The sequence below is a fragment of the Narcine bancroftii genome, chromosome 1 (assembly GCF_036971445.1).
Source record: "Narcine bancroftii isolate sNarBan1 chromosome 1, sNarBan1.hap1, whole genome shotgun sequence".
In the NCBI taxonomy this organism is placed as follows: domain Eukaryota; kingdom Metazoa; phylum Chordata; class Chondrichthyes; order Torpediniformes; family Narcinidae; genus Narcine; species Narcine bancroftii.
Window position 1 is genome coordinate 71,992,231 of NC_091469.1, and position 17,319 is coordinate 72,009,549.

The following is a 17,319-nucleotide window of genomic DNA, read 5'->3' on the forward strand; positions in this document are numbered from 1 at the left end:
ATAAACTCCAAATCTAATCATTGATTAGATCGAGTCTTAGCTTCAACTGATTTAAATGATAATCAAAAAACTAATATTGACAAAAACAGATAATGTGCAACATGAAATACATCCATCATTTTGTTCAGAAGCTGTGTCTAGATCAATTGTGCAGTTCTATTATTTTCCAGTTTTGTTTTGTGATTTCAACCAGTTTATATTTTTCATTTACATTTATATTTAAAAATGATAAAAAGATTATCAATATTTTATATACAAAACCTAGCAGAAAATTCAGATGACTTTTAAATATATAGAAGGATCACCTTGAATTTGACCTTCCTTGCCTACAGCAATATATTTTGTTTTGAAATAATCTTTAGGGAATGGATGAAAAGCCTCACGATTCTAGTTGCCTGCAATCGTTATGACAACCAAACGTAGAGCAATTCGCCATGGTGATAACAACTTACTGCTTTTGTAAAATTATAGCAAAGGACAAAGTATTAGTAAAAATAAATGAAAATGTACCCAAGTACGTTCAACAGCCAGCATCCAATTTAATGTTTTATCTATCATGAAACCTGGATTTACATCAGTTGTTTTGAGGGTGCACTTAATTTCCCATAAACAATGAAATGGGAGTCTGAAAAACATGATTACATTTCAGGATATGTATTATATGTCCTTTTCCAGGCTTTGTGAAGAAAACCCCAATGGATAGAAAATGAACATCTTGCATCTTGCACTGGACCAGTCCAGTGAGCATCTGGTCTAGAAAGCAAGTAGGTCAGGGGCAGGTGTTGCAAGAAGGGGTGGTGAAGTAGATACAGTACTTCTGTTCATGGAGGGAGAGGCATTCAGTAATGTATTAATCCATAATATGCCAAGTATTTGCTGAGCATCTTTTAGCTAAGTGGCCAACATTGTACTTCAAGAAGGGTGGGACTTTATTGGCAAGAATGTAGCAAGTGAAATTACAAATAGAATCTGTTTTGAGCAAGGCGTAATTTAGAAGTGTGCTTATTGTGGATCAGGTTTGGCATTGTTGTGGGTGGAACCAGTAATCAACTAATCTTGCTGTGGGCACGCCTTATTGTCTATTAAGTTTGGGGAAGGTAAACCATATGGAAATGGCATGCCTTATATGGTTAGGATGTGTAGTGGGCAGCTTTGGTGTGGGCCATGCCTATTGTGGGTTTGACCAGTACAGGCCAGGTTTATTGTGAGCAGAGCTTTTTGTGGGTTGAGTTTGTTGAAGGCAAGGTTTATTGTTGGAGAGATCTGTAGAGAATGTGGTTTGTTAGGACAAGCTTCCTTTAGGCAGTAGGTAAACAATTCGGAAAAGTTGAAACTTCTTGTAGACTGGGCTTGCTGTGGGTGGTGAGTTTTTTGAGCAAAGCTTGTTGTGTTTATGATTTGCTGTGGGTGGGACATGTCAATATTTCCAGTCTTAACAAAGGGACCTGTCATAAAATGTTGACTGACTATTTCTCTCCACGGATACCACCCCCTCTTTCTTTGCTCAAAATTCCAGTATCTGTAGTTTTTGTGTTTCTCCTATTGAAATCAGAGCTTACTCGAGGTGGGACCTGTTGTGGGTGGAACTTGATGTCGGTAGGACCTGTTATGGGAGGGATGTGGTGGGTGAAACTCGTGATTTTATTGTTTTAATTTAAATTTTAAATTTAGACATACAGCACAGTAGAATTGCTGATTACAGACTGTGAGGGGGGTTGGGGCCCATCATACTCCTTCGTCATTGGAAGTTTAGTCCCAGTAGCACGGCAGCGCATAGCTGTGACATCACCAGGAATTTAAAGTCTTTGTAGTCTGTGCCCCACATGCTCAGGGTTATTATGCAGTAGCCACGGACATCAGCTGTATTGGACTTCAAGGCCAAGGAGACTTTATGACTCACTGGTCTAACCGTAAGGGAGTAGTGCTGCACCGTATCCAGGTGAATGAAGCTCTCTGTGCTCCCACTATCAAACAGGCAGCTCATCATGTGGGTGTTTACCTGAATGTCCATCATCGATCTGGCGAGTTGGTGAGGACTTCCTTGATCCAACGTGATGGAGGCCAGTGTCAGGTTGCTGTCTGTAGTTGTGGTGGAGAGTTCATGTGCCTTGATTGAAGATGGCAGCTCCATGGCTCGCACACAGAGCTGCTGGGTCTCGAAGGAGGCGACATCCAAGATGGCCCCCACAGTCCTAATGCACTGCTGCTGGGTTGGGGTGACTTGGACTTGCACTCTTTTCATATAATTCCCTTTCTTCCCACAGTCAGAGAAGACCACGTCTTTCTCCGGGTAGCTTTTCTTTGGGTGCTTGCCCAGGCCACACAAGTAACACTTCAGGTGTTCACAGAGTACAGTGGCTGTGGTCAGGTTGCTGGTGGGACGTGGCATGAACGGAGTTAGGTGCTTGCAGAGTACAGAGGCTGTGGTCAGATTGCTGGTGGTGTGTGGTAGTGGCAGCACATTCCAAGATGGCAGCACCTGTAGCAACCATGAGGCAGCCGCATTGTTGGCCAAGAAATCTTCCATATTCTGGAGGGCCGCCTCCACCATGTCTGCCAATTTGACTGCCCTCTGCAAATTGAATTCACCTTGCTCCAACAGTCTCTGGCAGATGTAGTTGGACCTGATGCTTACGACATACATGTCTCTAATCAGGTCCTCCATGTTGACTGCGGCCGTCATGGCCTTGCAGTCACAGGCCTGTCTGAAAGTTCATAGAGCCTGGAGGTATTCAGCACTCAATTCCCCAGTTTGCTGTTTTTGAGTGGTCGGGAGATGTCTCGCATAGACTTCGTTTACCTTCTTCAGGTACTGGCCTTTCAGAATGTCCATCGCCTTTGGGTATGATGCAGCATCCCTGATCATTGAATGTACCAGGGGCCTGACCCAGGAGTGTAGTACCTGCAGCTTGTAGTTCTCTGATCAAACGATGGCTGACGATGCCTGCAGGAATGCTTTGAAGCAACGCAACCAGAGTTTGAAGTTGGTTGAGGCTTTAGGTGGATTGAGAGTCAACTTCCAACTTTCCGGCTTCAGGATCTCTTCATTGTCAAAATTTATTGTGAATAAAATTGATTCACCATCAGTAACTCCAAAAGACTGAAGTTATGTAAAACTGACAGGCTTTTATTCACAATAGAATGGAGGCACGTCCATGATGGACGACTGTCCTGAACTGGGGAAGGGGCTGCGGCACAATCATCTTTATTCAGGAGTCTGTGGGACAGGTCACAGGTACAGTTAGCCAGTGGGTGAGCCCCGACAGATGGTTTACCACACCACCATCATGCCATCTTTATCTCTACCATCTCAATCCTCCTCCTTCCTCATGCTGCCCTTCCTTCCTCCTCTCCCTGTAGTCGTTAAATGTCACTTTTTACTATCCTGTTCTGCAGCTAAACATGCTGTCAGTCTTTTTTAAATGGAGAGTTCAGCCATGATGCAGTCCTTAATTAGTAGCTAAGAACGTGACACTATGGGTGGGTCTGCTGCACAGGAGGACCAGATAAAGAGTGGCAGAGCTATAGTGGGAGGAGATTCCATGGTAAGGAGAATAAATAGAATTTTTGTGGCTGCAAATGGGACTCCTGTTTGGTGTGTTGCCTCCTGGGTGCAAGGGACAGGGATGTCTCTCGGCAGCTGCCGAGCATTCTGAAAAGGGACAGTGAACAGCCAGTCGTTATGATGCAGTTAGATAGCAACTATAGAGGAAAGAAGCTGAATAAGGTCTTGCAAATCGAATTTAGGCAGCTAGGAGGCAAACACGAAAGTCTACAGATGCAGTGATTAAAGTAAAAACACAATGATGGAGAAACTCAGTCAAACAAGATATTTTATATAGCGAAGATAAATGTACATAACAAATGTTTTGGGCTTGAGCCCTTCATCAAGGTACATGTGCTAGTCAGAGTCAGTTAGGATGAATATGTGGCTTGAGCAGTAGTGCATGGAGGAGTTTCATGATCCGGGGGCATTGTCACTGGTTCTGGGGGAGGTGAGACTAGAACAAATCAAACGGTCTACACCAGGGTAGGAGCTGGGTCAGTGGCCTCTGGAGATTGTTTGCTCATGTTGTTGGGAAAGGTTTAAACTAATATGGCAAAAAGGCAGAAGAAAGCAATGCTGAGACCAAAGGAAAAATTAGAAAAGGGGAAAAAAGAAGAGTGGAATACAAAAAAAACTGAGAGCAAAGATTTTTGAAGAGCAATGAGCACTTTATCTGAATGCTCGGACAAGTAGAAACAACAGTCAGTGATCTTGTTGCACAAATCTGTACAAAGGGGTATGATTTAGTGGCCATTACAGAAATGTGGTTACAGGATGGAGATGATTGAGAATTAAATATCCAGGGGTATTGGTTAATATTAAAGGATGGGCAGAAGGTAAGGGAGGAAGGGAGCACTGTTAAATAAAGAAGAGATCAGGACAATAGTGAGAGATGATTAAAAAATTATCTAAACATGAGTGTTAGACCACATCCCTATTTGCGATCCTGAAAGTTTATTTTTCTTGCTCTTCTTCTATTTTATATAACTATATTGTATTTTTTTATATTGGTTACTTTGAGGGAGGCGTTGGGGGTGTTAAATACCATCATGTATGTAATTTACAGTTTATTTTATTTTTGGAATGTGTATTATTATATTAATTCTTGATTACGTCATGTATGGAAAAATTTTAAATAAAATATTCAAAACAAAGTGAGAGATTGTGGTGAAACGTACCATTCAATTACCAAAATGGTGTCCATAGTTGCAGCCCCCACAGGATCAGGTGTTCCCAGTGGCTGCGGGGGCACAAAGAACTCTGGGAGGTGCGTGACTTCAGAGGTCGGGTGATTTGAATGCACACCAATTGTAATTATTAAAACTCCTGCAAAGATTCCATTAAACAGTTCTATTCAGCTCACAGACAACTTTTAAACAGTTCTGTTGGGTTCAGCTCACAGACAACTTCTGATGAGCTTTATTCAATGCAGCACTCGCTGGAAGATTATATAAAATCAAAGGAGCAGACAGTTGAATCTATCTAGGTGGAGAATAGGAATAGTAAGGGGGGGAAATAACTGGGTGGGAGTTGTATATAGGCCACAAAATAATATTACAGTGACACAGGCAATAAACCAAATGCATGCAAGAATGGAATAGGGGACTTTAACTTGCACACAGATTAGGTGAATCAGGTTAGTTGAGGCAATCTTGAGGAGGACTTCATAGAATACATACATGATGGTTATCTTGAACAGCATGTTACTGAATCTACAATGAAATATGTTATCTTAGATCTGGTCCTATGCACTGAAACTGGTAAAATTAATGATTTTGTAGTTAGGAATCCACTCAGAAAGACTAATCACAGTATGATGAATTTCTCATACAAATGAAGGATGCAATAGTTCAGTCTAAAACCTGTATAATGTTTAAACAATAATAAGTATATAATTTTGGATACTGTTGGTGGGGACGACCTACCAGGGACAAGTTGTAGTGGTCACGTCTCTGGCATCGAGACTGGGCCATCAGGTCAGGAGGGAGGAGAGGAGTACTGTAGTGATAGGGGATTCGATAGTTAGGGATGAGGTAGGAGGTTCTGCCGGAGAGTCTGTGGCTCCCTGGTGTCAGGGTCCAAGATATCTCAGATCGAGTTCTCCCGATTCTAAGGAGGGAAGATGAGTAGCCAGATGTTGTGGTCCATGTAGGGACCAATGACATGGGTAGGAAGGATGAGGAAGTTCTGCTGCAAGGGTTGAGAGAGTTAGGTGCAAAGTTGAAGCACAGGACCTCCAGGGTTGCGATCTCAGGATTGTTCCCGTGCCACATGCTAATGAGGCTAGAAATAGGAAGATAATGCAGCTAAACACGTGGCTGAGATGGTGCAGGAGGGAGGGGTTCATGTTTCTGGATCATTGGGCTCTGTTCCAGGGAAGGTGGGACCTGTTCCGACGGGACGGTTTGGACCTGAACTAGAAGGGGACTATCTCCTTATGGGTAGGTTTGCTAGTGCTGCTCCAGAGAGGTTAAACTAGATTTGCAGGGGAGGGGAACCGGAGTGATAGTGAGGTGGAGGACCATAAGGGTCATGCGAAGACTGCATGTAAAGACAGAAAGGAGAGGTTTGCACATGAGAGAAATGATCTCAGATGTATCTATTTCAATGTGAGGAGTATTGTCGGTAAGGCAAATGAGCTTAGGGTGTGGATTTGAATGTGGGATTGTGGGATTATGGCATTATTGCTATTAGTGAGTCTTGGTTGCTGGAGGGGCAGGGCTGGCACCTCAATGTTCCGGATTTCTGGTGTTTCAGATATGATAGACGGGGAGGGATGAAAGGGGGAGGAGTGGCCTTGCTAATCAGGAAAAATACCATAGCTGGGTTTAGTCAGGACTGCACTGTGGACTCACCTACAAAGGCCATTTGGGAGGAACTAAGGAATGGGAAATGTGTGAGCACACTAATGGACTTGTACTAAAGACTGCCCAATAATCCAAGAGAATTGGAGGCACAAATATGTCAGGAGATAGCAGACCAGAAACAGAAAGTTGTAGTTGTAGGAGATTTCAACTTTCTGCATATTGAATCGGACTCCCATACTGTAAAAGGACTGGATGGCTTGGAATTCATCAAATATGTACAGGAAAGTTAACTAAATCAATAAATAGAGGTACCAACAAGAGAGGATGCAATTCTTCATCTCCTATTAGGGAACCAGGCAGGTCAGGTGGCAGAAGTCTGTATAGGTGAGCATTTTGGGTCCAATGACCATAATATCATTAGTTTCAAGTTACCGATTGATAAGGATAAGTCTGGACCTCGAGTTGAAGTTTTAAATTGGAGAAAGGCCAATTTTGTGGAAATGAGAAAGCATCTTGGAAGAGGCGATTGGAATAAGCTGTTTTCTGGCAAGGGTGTGTCCGGCAAGTGGAAGGCATTTAAAGGCGAGATTTTGAGGGTGCAGAGTTTACATGTTCCTAACAGGGTTAAAGGCAAAATTAACAGGCATAGGGAACCTTGGTTTTCAGGGATATTGGTGATATGATTAAGAAGAAGAAGAAGAAGAGAGGAGTATAACAGGTATAGGCAATAAGGAGCAAATTAGGTACTTGTAGAGTAGAGAAAATGTAAGAGAATACTAAAGAAGGAAATCAGGAAGGCAAAAAGAAAGCATGAGGGTGCTTTGGCAAATAATGTGAAGATTATTCTGAAGGGTTTCTACAAATATATTAAGAGGATAACAAAGGACAAAATTGGTCTCCTAGAGGATTGAAGTGGTCAACTATGTGTGAAGTCTCATGAAATGGGGAAGATCTTAAACAGTTCTTTTGCATCAGGAAACTGGCATACGGATGGAGGGAAACAAAGAAAAGTGTCATGAAACATATGGAGATTAAGGAAGAGGTGATTGCTGCCTTACAGCAAATAAAGGAAGACAAATCCCCAGGACCATGAGGGAGACAAGTGTTGAAATTGCAGGGGCCACAGAAGAGGTGCCAGAGATTGGAGAGCAACTCAGGTTGTCCTGCTGTTTAAGAAAGTACCCAAAAGTAAACTAGCTAACTATAGGCCAATGAGCCTGACATCAGTAGTAGGTAAATTATTGAAAGGAGTTCTGAGAGATAGGATATATAGATATTTGGACAGTCATGGGCTGATTAAGGATACTCACCATGGCTTTGTGCATGGTAGGTCATGTTTAACAAATCTTGTAGAGTTTTTTGAGGAAGTTACCAAGAAGGTAGATGAAGGAAAGGGTGTGATGTTGCCTACATCAACTTTAGTAAGGCCTTCTACAAGGTCCCATATAGGAGGCTAGTTCAGAAGGTTAAGGCACTGGGTATACTGTGACAGATTATATCATATTTTATATTGTATATAGATATGTTTTAAAGGAGATAAATTGTTGGGGGGGGGGTGGTTTAGTGTAGGTCACAACAAACACAAACACTTCACAAAACAGATCTCATGAAAAATGCAAGAGCTCTGCTCAAACTAGATGCTCCGGGCCCAGTGCCTTTGTAAAGACAATGGAAACTGCTTTGCTGAAGGACTTAATAAGTAGGTATTAATTGGACATGTTGTGGAGTAATGAATTATTGTTTTGTAAAGCAACAGATGAAAGAACTCAGAAGACTGGGTCCTGTTCCACAATCTGTATGAATGCAGTTTGCTTTTCTAAGAAAGTCATATGGTTTTGCAAGCACAGGGAGAGAGAGGGGGAGAGAGTAAGAGAGGAGATCAAACTGGCTTTCTTTTAGAGTGGAAGAGAGAGAGAGAACTGGTTTCTACAGCGTGGCAAGCTGGCAACTTGTTGAAACCCCATTTTGAAGACGGGTTGTGAGTTCTGAGTTCAGCCTGTTGAAAACCCATTTGGTCCATGTAGCGCGTCGAATGACTCAAAGACTTGTTGACTCAAACCAAGGCTTTTATGAACAAAAGACTGGAATGTAGTACATCAAGGTCGACCAGTCCAGACTGACCTGGGTCTGGTTAGGAGCAGCCCTTTATGACCTGCCAGTAGGCATTGCTGTGGCTCTCAGCCAATCACTACTACTATACGTAAATATATACAAATATTTACATTGTTCACTACAAGCTCAACCTTCACTTCAAGCCAAAGTTCAAGAACAGTGGAGCCCCCAGAAAGAGGTTCAATGTTGGAAACTTGCAGTCAGACGTAGTGAGAGGAAACTTCCAGGCAAACCTCCAAGCAAAGCTCGAGGATGCAAACTGCCTCACGGACACATCTCCCGAAACCCTCTGAGATCAGCTGAAAACGGCCATACTGCAATCCACTGAAGAGGTACTGGGCTTCTCCTCCAGGAAAAACAAGGATTGGTTTGACGAAAACAACCAGGAAATCCGGGAGCTGCTGGCAAAGAAGCGATCTGCCCACCAGGCTCACCTTGCAAAGCCTTCCTGGCCAGAGAAAAAATGAGCCTTCCGTCTTGCATGCAGCCATCTTCAGCGCAAACTCTGGGAGATCCAAAATGAGTGCTGGACCAGCCTCACCAAATAAACCCAGCTTAGCGCTGACATTGGTAACTTCAGGGGTTTTTATGAGACACTAAAGGCGGTGTACGGCCCCTCACCCCAAGTCCAAAGCCCTCTGCGCAGCTCAGACGCTGAAGTCCTCCTCAGCAACAAGATCTCCATCCTCAATCAATGGTCAGAACACTTCCAATCCCTTTTCAGTGCCAACCACACAGTCCAAGAATCCGCCCTGCTCCAGCTCCCTCAACAACCCTTGAGTCTAGAGCTGGATGAGGTCCTTAGCCGGGAAGAGACATATAAGTCAATTGAACAGCTGAAAAGTGACAAAGCAGCAGGTATGGATGGAATCCCCCCAGAGGTCTGGAAGGATGGCGGCAAAGCTCTGCATACCAAACTGCATGAGTTTTTCATGCTCTGCTGGGACCAAGGAAAGCTGCCTCAGGACCTTCGTGATGCCATCATCATCACCCTGTACAAAAACAAAGGCGAGAAATCAGACTGCTCAAACTACAGGGGAATCACGCTGCTCTCCATTGCAGGCAAAATCTTCGCTAGGATTCTCCATAATAGACTAATACCTAGTGTCGCCGAAAATGTCCTCCCAGAATCACAGTGTGGCTTTCGCGCAAACAGAGGAATTACTGACATGGTCTTTGCCCTCAGACAGCTCCAAGAAAAGTGCAGAGAACAAAACAAAGGACTCTACATCACCATTGTTGTCCTCACCAAAGCCTTTGACACCATGAGCAGGAAAGGGCTTTGGCAAATACTAGAGCGCCTCGGATGCCCCCCCCCCCCAAGTTCCTCAACATGGTTATCCAACTGCACGAAAACCAACAAGGTCAGGTCAGATACAGCAATGAGCTCTCCGAACCCTTCTCCATTGACAACGGCATGAAGCAAGGCTGCGTCCTTGCACCAACCCTCTTTACTATCTTCTTCCACATGATGCTGAACCAAGCCATGAAAGACCTCAACAATGAAGACACTGTATACATCCGGTACCGCACAGATGGCAGTCTCTTCAATCTGATGCGCCTGCAAGCTCACACCAAGACACAAGAGCAACTTGTCCGTGAACTATTCTTTGCAGATGATGCCGCTTTAGTTGCCCATTCAGAGCCAGCTCTACAGCGCATGACATCCTGTTTTGCGGAAACTGCCAAAATGTTTGGCCTGGAAGTCAGCCTGAAGAAAACTGAGGTCCTCCATCAGCCACTCCCCACTATGACTACCTGCCCCCCCACATCTCCATCGGGCACACAGAACTCAAAACGGTCAACAAGTTTACCTACCTCGTCTGCACCATTTCATCTGATGCAAGGATCGACAAAGAGATAAACAGACTCACCAAGGCAAATAGCGCCTTTGGAAGACTACTAAAAAGAGTCTGGAAAAACAACCACCTGAAGAAACACACAATGATCAGCGTGTACAGAGCCGTTGTCATACCCACGCTCCTGTTCGGCTCCAAATCATGGGTCCTCTACCGGCATCACCTACGGCTCCTAGAATGCTTCCATCAGCGCTGTCTCTGCTCCATCCTCAACATTCATTGGAATGACTTCATCACCAACATCGAAGTACTCGAGCTGGCAGAGTCCGCAAGCATCGAATCCATGCTGATGAAGACCCAACTGCGCTGGGTGGGTCATGTCTCCAGAATGGAGATCGTGTTATATGGCGAGCTCTCCACTGGCCACTGAGACAGAGGTGCACCAAAGAAGAGGTACAAGGACTGCTTAAAGAAATCTCTTGGTGCCTGCCACATTGACCACCGCCAGTGGGCTGATATCGCCTCAAACCGTGCATCTTGGCGCCTCACAGTTCGGCGGGCAGCAGCCTCCTTTGAAGAAGACTGCAGAGCCCACCTCACTGACAAAAGACAAAGGAAGAAAAACCCAACACCCAACCCCAACCAACCAATTTTCCCTTGCAACCGCTGCAACCGTGCCTGCCTGTCCCGCATCGGACTTGTCAGTCACCAACGACCCTGCAGCAGACGTGGACATACTCCTCCATAAATCTTCGTCCGCAAAGCCAAGCCAAAGAAGATACATTGGTAATAGTATCCTCTACTATCACATTCATCCCTTCTTTAGGAACTGACCCCAGGGTGAGTAAAAAAGAAAATAAAGCATGCAATGTTCACGGGGTGTAATGGTCGGGAGGCCTGATTGTCCAATGTGATCGCCGTGGTGCCGGGATCAGGGTAGCTGGCGGAGTATCATTGCTGGGGACCCCAGGTGTGGGCGCAGTTATGCCTAGTCCACCATCATCGTTGGCCAAGGGCTGGTCTGATCTGCTGCCGTTGTCATCTGTGAGGTGCTGCTGGTCCTGTTGTCCGGGATATAACCTACGGGAGGAGTGGATGGAGGTTGGGATTGGAACGTGACAATGTTAGACCCGACTTGGGCCAGGTCCCTTACTGAGACTGTGTCCTTCTGCCCGTCCGGGTAGTCAATATAGGTATAGTGCAGGGTCATTTTTCGAGTAGCAGACATGACATCTCAGCAGGACATGCCCAAGGACCATCAGCCAAGCCAGTGTGGTCGTTCCCAATTCCTACTTCCGTGGGAACAAGAACATACATTTGTGTGGGGTAGTGTTGGTGGCAGTGCATGACAGGGACCTGATGGAGTGTAGGGCGTTTGGGAGGATGTCCTGCCAGCAAGTGATGGGGAGGCCTTTGGACCTGAGGGAAATCGTGACCACTTTCCAGATGGTGGCATTCTCCCTTTTGACCTGGCCTTTACTGCGCGGGTTGTAGCTAGTGCTCCTGTTCGAACCAATACCACGCTTCAGAAGGTACTGCCTCAGCTCCGCACTCATAAACTATGGATGTAACTGGGGTACCCGAAAATGGTGAAGTTGCTGTGCAGTGCATTTATGACTGAGGAGGCAGTCATGTCCGAGCAAGGGATAGCGAACGGAAAGCGGGAGTACTCGTCGGTCACCGTGAGAATGTAGGTGTTACGGTTCATCAACGGTAGAGGCCCCTTGAAGTCCACACTGAGACGTTTGAAGGGCCAGTTGGCCTTAATGACATGGGTCTTCTCAGGCCAGAAGAAGTTGGGCTTGCACTCAGTGCATACTGGGCAGGCTCGGGTCATGGAGTGGATCTCCTCGATCGTATAGGGCAGGTTGTAGGCCTTTACAAAGTGGGCGAACCTGGTGACCCCTGGGTGACAGAGCTCCTCAAGGAGTCTTTGCAGCTTGTCCAGTTGTACACTGGTGCATGTCCCATGGGAAAGGGCATTGGGCGGGTCATTGAGTTTGCCAGGCTGGTACAAAATGTCGTAGTTGAAGGTAGAGAGTTTGATTCTCCATCTGGCAATTTTGTCATTTTTGATCTTACCCCTCTGGTTGCTGCATTGCTCGGTCAGCAGTGTAAAATGCCTGCCAGTGAGGTAATGTCTCCAATGACGTGAGACCCATTGGGCGTAATAGGAAAAAAGCCCCAGGCAGCGTTTGAGTGCCTTCTGGTTTTGGGGCAGTGGAAGGTCCATGAGAGGGCGCATGCAGTTGAGATCTGGCTTTACCACCCTGTTTTCCACCACGCAACCGAGAATTGCAAAGCAAATTGCACACTTCTCAAAATTGTAGGTCAGATTCAGCCATTTCGCCGTTTGCAAGAATTTCTCAAGGTCCTGCAGGTCATGGCCATAGATTATGACATTGTCCAGATATGGGAATGTAGCTGTTAGGCCATTCTGGTCTACCATCCGGTCTATCTCTTGCTGAAAGACCGCAACACCATTTGTGACACCGAAGGGAACCCTGAGGAATTGATACAAACACCTGTTCACTTTAAAGGCTATGAAAGGGCTGGTGATAGACTGATCGAGGGTCGATGGTGGAAAACACACAGCATTGGGCGATCTGATTCACCACATCCATGATTTGCGGAAGAGGGTAAATGTCCAAGAACGTGAAGCGGTTGACAGTTTGGCAGTAGTCAACCACCATTCGCAGCTTCTCCCCATTGTTCACAACTACCACCTGCACCCTTCAGGGATTTGCGCTGGGCTAGATGATGCCCTTGTCCAGTAGTCTGCGCACCTCACTTTTAATAAATTTCCTGTCCCCAGCTTTTAATGGCAATCAGTTTCCAGCTGGGGTGAGGTTGGCGAAGAGTGCTGGAGGAGCGACCCAGAGGGTGGAGAGGCTGCAAGTGGAGCATTGGGGCACTGGGACTGGTGTGGGCTGTCGCTGGCAGGAGGTATCTGGGGTGGACTGGTGACAGAGTGGAGAGTGGGGACCCTCGTAATGCAGTGACACCAATTTAAAATGACATTGGAAATCCAACCCCAACAACACAGGTGCACATAATTGAGATAGGACCAGCAACTGTAAATTTGATGCCCTGAACTTTCAAGGTCACCATCCCTTGATGCCCATTGAATGGGCTTTTGTGGCCAGCGAGATCTTCTAGTCTGTCGGGTGAACTGCCAGAGCACATCGTTGGACCAGGTCTGTGTGAATGAAGCTCCCCGTTGAACCTGAATCGAACAGACAGTGAGCATTACTGGCTCTTCACTTTAATCGTTTCCATAGCCTTAACTAGGGGGTGCGGCTGGTCCTGGTTTAATGTCACTGAGGCAGCAACCAATGCAGGGAGTAGGGCTGCTGCCTGTGTTGATGACTGTGGAGGCTGGTGTGATGATGTCACTCGTAGCTGGGGGGGGGGGGGCCGTCCGGTGGATCCTCGCGTCGCTGGAGTAGGGGCAGAGCATCATAGGGCCTCGGCCTACTGCGCACTACACTCGTGCGGTGATGTCATCAGGGTGGGCGGGCCGGAGGTGGCGAGTTGCAGAGGCGGCAGCATTCTGCCGGGGTCAGCGGCGAGCTGTGAAGGTGTTGGCAGGCCGATGGGGTCTTCCGGTGCCAGGACCCGGTTGGAGTCGGCAGCGGTGGCGAGCTGTGGAGACGGCGGTCGCTGTACAGGCAGTCCATCGGGGCCTGCTGATGCAAAAGTCCCATTGAGTGGAGGTCCACATCAGGGATTAGCGTCACAGCGGCGAGGGTGGGGCATTGCGAGGGTGGCACCTTCTGTGTGCAGTGCTTGAGTTGTGATGTCAAGAGTTGCCGCACGATTGATCCCTCACTCTCATTGGATGAGAGTTCTGAGGATGAGTAATTCGTATTTGGGGAAGGCGGTTGGGCCTCGCACGAGGCACTGTGCTTGGTGGTGGCCATTTTGGACTGGTAGACAGTGGCGAAGTGGCCATTCTTTCTGCACTTCTGGCATCGGGCCTTCCTCACAGGGCACAGGGATCAACTGTGCTTCTCCCTCCTGCAGAAATAGCACTTTGGGGCCGCATCGGGTAGTGAGGCGGCGACGGTGAGGCCATTGACAGGGTGTGGGGAGGCTGGGTTAAATGCAAGCATTCTACTCACTTCGTAATGGGGGGCCCAGCCCTGTGTACAAGCGTCCATGTTTAGGACTGCAGCCTCCATCGTTTCAGCAATTTGAATGGTCTCTGTCAGGCTGTCTCTCCCATGCTCCAGCAATTGTTGCCTCACTTCATTGGATCAGACATAAGTGTCCCAGATGAAGTCATCGGTGATCCCGGCCACCGTCTTGTCAGTGCACACACAAGCTCTACCCAGTAACCTCAGAGCCTGAAGGCAGGCTCTGCAAGACTCATCAGGCTGCTGCCTCCTGGTCACTAGCATGTGCCTGGCATAGACCTTAGGCCGCTAGTAGAGTCGCCTCAGAACATTCATGGCAGCCATATAGGAGGTTGCATCCTGGATGTTTTCGTAGACCCTCGTGGACACCATGGACATCAGGAGTTTATCTGTGTCTTCCTCCACAATGGGGTCTGATCACTGCAGATATGCCTTGAAGCATCTCACCCAGTGCTTGAAATCACTTTGGGGAGTAGCTGACTGCGGGTCAATGCTGAGGTGTTCGGGTCTCAGCATTCACTCCATCCGTTGAAATTTTTGTTAATAAAGTTGTAGCGCATCGAATGACTCAAAGACTTGTTGACTCAAACCAAGGCTTTTATTAACAAAATAATGGAGATTAGTACATCAAGGTCGACCTGGGTCTGGTTAGGAGCAGCCATTTTTGACCTGCCAGTGGGCATGGCTATGACTCTCAGCCAATCACTGCTACTATATGTAAATATTTACATATATATACATTGGTGATAGTATCCTGTACTATCACAGTCCATGCAAGAGAAAATAGCTGGCTAGAGAGTTTCACCTGAAATAAGGGAACAAAAGGAAGTCTGTGGTGTCCTGCAGAAGAAGAGATTATCATTTGCAAAACCCTAATGGGGCATGTTTCTTCGGCAAGACATTGAAGTGGTTGATTGGAGGGAATCAGTTTGTGTGTGTCCAACGAGCAATAAATTTCTCTCTGAAACCAACAAGAACCTTCCTGAGTGGTGACCAATTACTTTTAAACATCAGAGTTTGGTGAAAATTCATAAATGTAAAATTCTGTGCACAGTGTAAGAATTGCCTGATATTGGTGAACTTGGAGGAGTGAGAAATAAGATTGGACTGTGAATCAAAGAACATTTCTGAACTTGTACACGTGCACTTAGAATTAGAAGGGGGTTAAGTTAGGTCAAGTTAAGTTAATACTAATAAGTTAAAGTTTGATCCTGTTTTTATATTTAAAGAAAATTAAAAACTAATTTTGTTTAAGAAATCATTGGTCTTGATGAATTTCTATTGCTGCTGGGTTTTGGGGTCCTTTGGGCCCGAAACAAAACATAGAGGGGTTGTAAACTGGATTCAAATTTGGCTGTGTGGGAGAAAACAGAGTGGTAGTGGATGGTTGATTCTCAGACTGAAGGCCTGTGGTGAGTAGTGTGCCTCAGAGATCTATGCTGTTTGGTTGTCTATATCATTGATCTAGCTGATTATATGGTAAAATGGATCAGCAATGCTGATGACACAAAGATAGGAGGCACAGTGGGCAGTGAGGAAGATTTTCAAAGCTTGTAGAGGGATCTGGACCAACTGGGAGAATGGGACAGTAAATGGGACAGTTTAATGCAGACAAGTGTGAGGTATTGCATTTTGGAAGAGCAAATCAATGAAGGACGTACACTATAAATGGTTGGACACTGAGGAGTGCAGAAGAGATGAGACCTAGGGATACAGGTACATTGTTCTCTGAAGGTGGCATGCAGACAGATTGTGAAAAACAAAGCTTTTGGCATCTTAGTCTTTATAAATCAAAGTATTGAGTATAGAAGTTGGAATGATATGTTGAAGTTATACAAGACATTGGTGGGGCCAAATTTGGAATATTGTGTGCAATTCTGGTCACCTAACAACAGGAAGGATATCAATAAGATTGAAAGAGGGCAGAAAAGATTTGCTAGGATGTTGCGGGGTCTTCAGGAGTTGAGTTACAGGGAAAGATTAAACAGGTTAGGACTGCATTCCTTGAAATGAAAAAGAAAATGGGGAGATTTGTTAGAGGTTTACGAAATTATGGGGGTTTTAGACAGAGTAAATGTGAGCAGGCTCTTTCTACTGAGATTAAGAGTGATAAATAAGAGAGAACATGGCTTTAGAGTGAAAGGGGAAAGATTTAGGGGGAGCATTGAGGAGAAATTCTTCACTCAGAGAGTGGTAGGAGTGTGGAATGAGCTGCCATCTGATGTGGTGGGTGTGGACTCGATCTTGAGTTTTAAGAATAAATTGGATAGATACATGGATGGGAGAGGGCTGGAGGATTATGGAATGGGAGCAGGTAATTGGGACTAGCTGAATAAAGGGCAGAAAAGCCTGTTTTCTGTGCTGTAGCATTCTATGGTTCTATGGTCCTAAACACAGGACATATGCTTCAGAGTAATCATGCCATCTGCAGACTTTGAAGCATGTTGAGTAAAGGCTGAAAATAATGGCAGATCTGCGAATGACAGCTTGCTAGCAGCAAATTTTTCTCAATTTACAAAGATTTAACCTGGACAGGACCAGATTCGAGGACAGAATTTGTCCCTATGACTTTGAATGACACATTGACCAAGAAAGTCTGCAGACTCTGTGATTGAAGTAAAAACACAATGCTGGAGTTACTCAGCAGGTCAGACAGCATAGTTTATGTAGCAAAGATAAAGATACATAACACAAAAGATACATATTAAACATTGGTTTCATTGCTATATAAAGTATGCCATTTGACCTGCTGAGTTTGTTCATTATTGTGTTTTTACTTATGCTTCAAACAGAACTGTTTCAAAATGCGTAGGTCATAAAATCCTTATGTGCATTTTAATGTGCCCACTGTTGATTCCCAGCAGCAGGGAGCAGCAAGATTGCAAATAGTGGAATAAAATACTAAGGCTATTCAT

General features: G+C 45.6%; 1 long non-coding RNA gene across 1 annotated transcript; it reads right to left on the reverse strand.

Moving 5' to 3' along the window:
• Positions 1–13,514: 13,514 nt before the first annotated feature.
• LOC138738516 (uncharacterized) lies at positions 13,515–14,737 on the reverse strand. Its single transcript, XR_011341586.1, has 2 exons — positions 14,390–14,737; positions 13,515–13,951 (listed from the first exon to the last, which is right to left on the reverse strand). It is a non-coding gene; the product is annotated as an uncharacterized lncRNA (long non-coding RNA).
• Between the last annotated feature and the right edge of the window lie 2,582 nt (positions 14,738–17,319).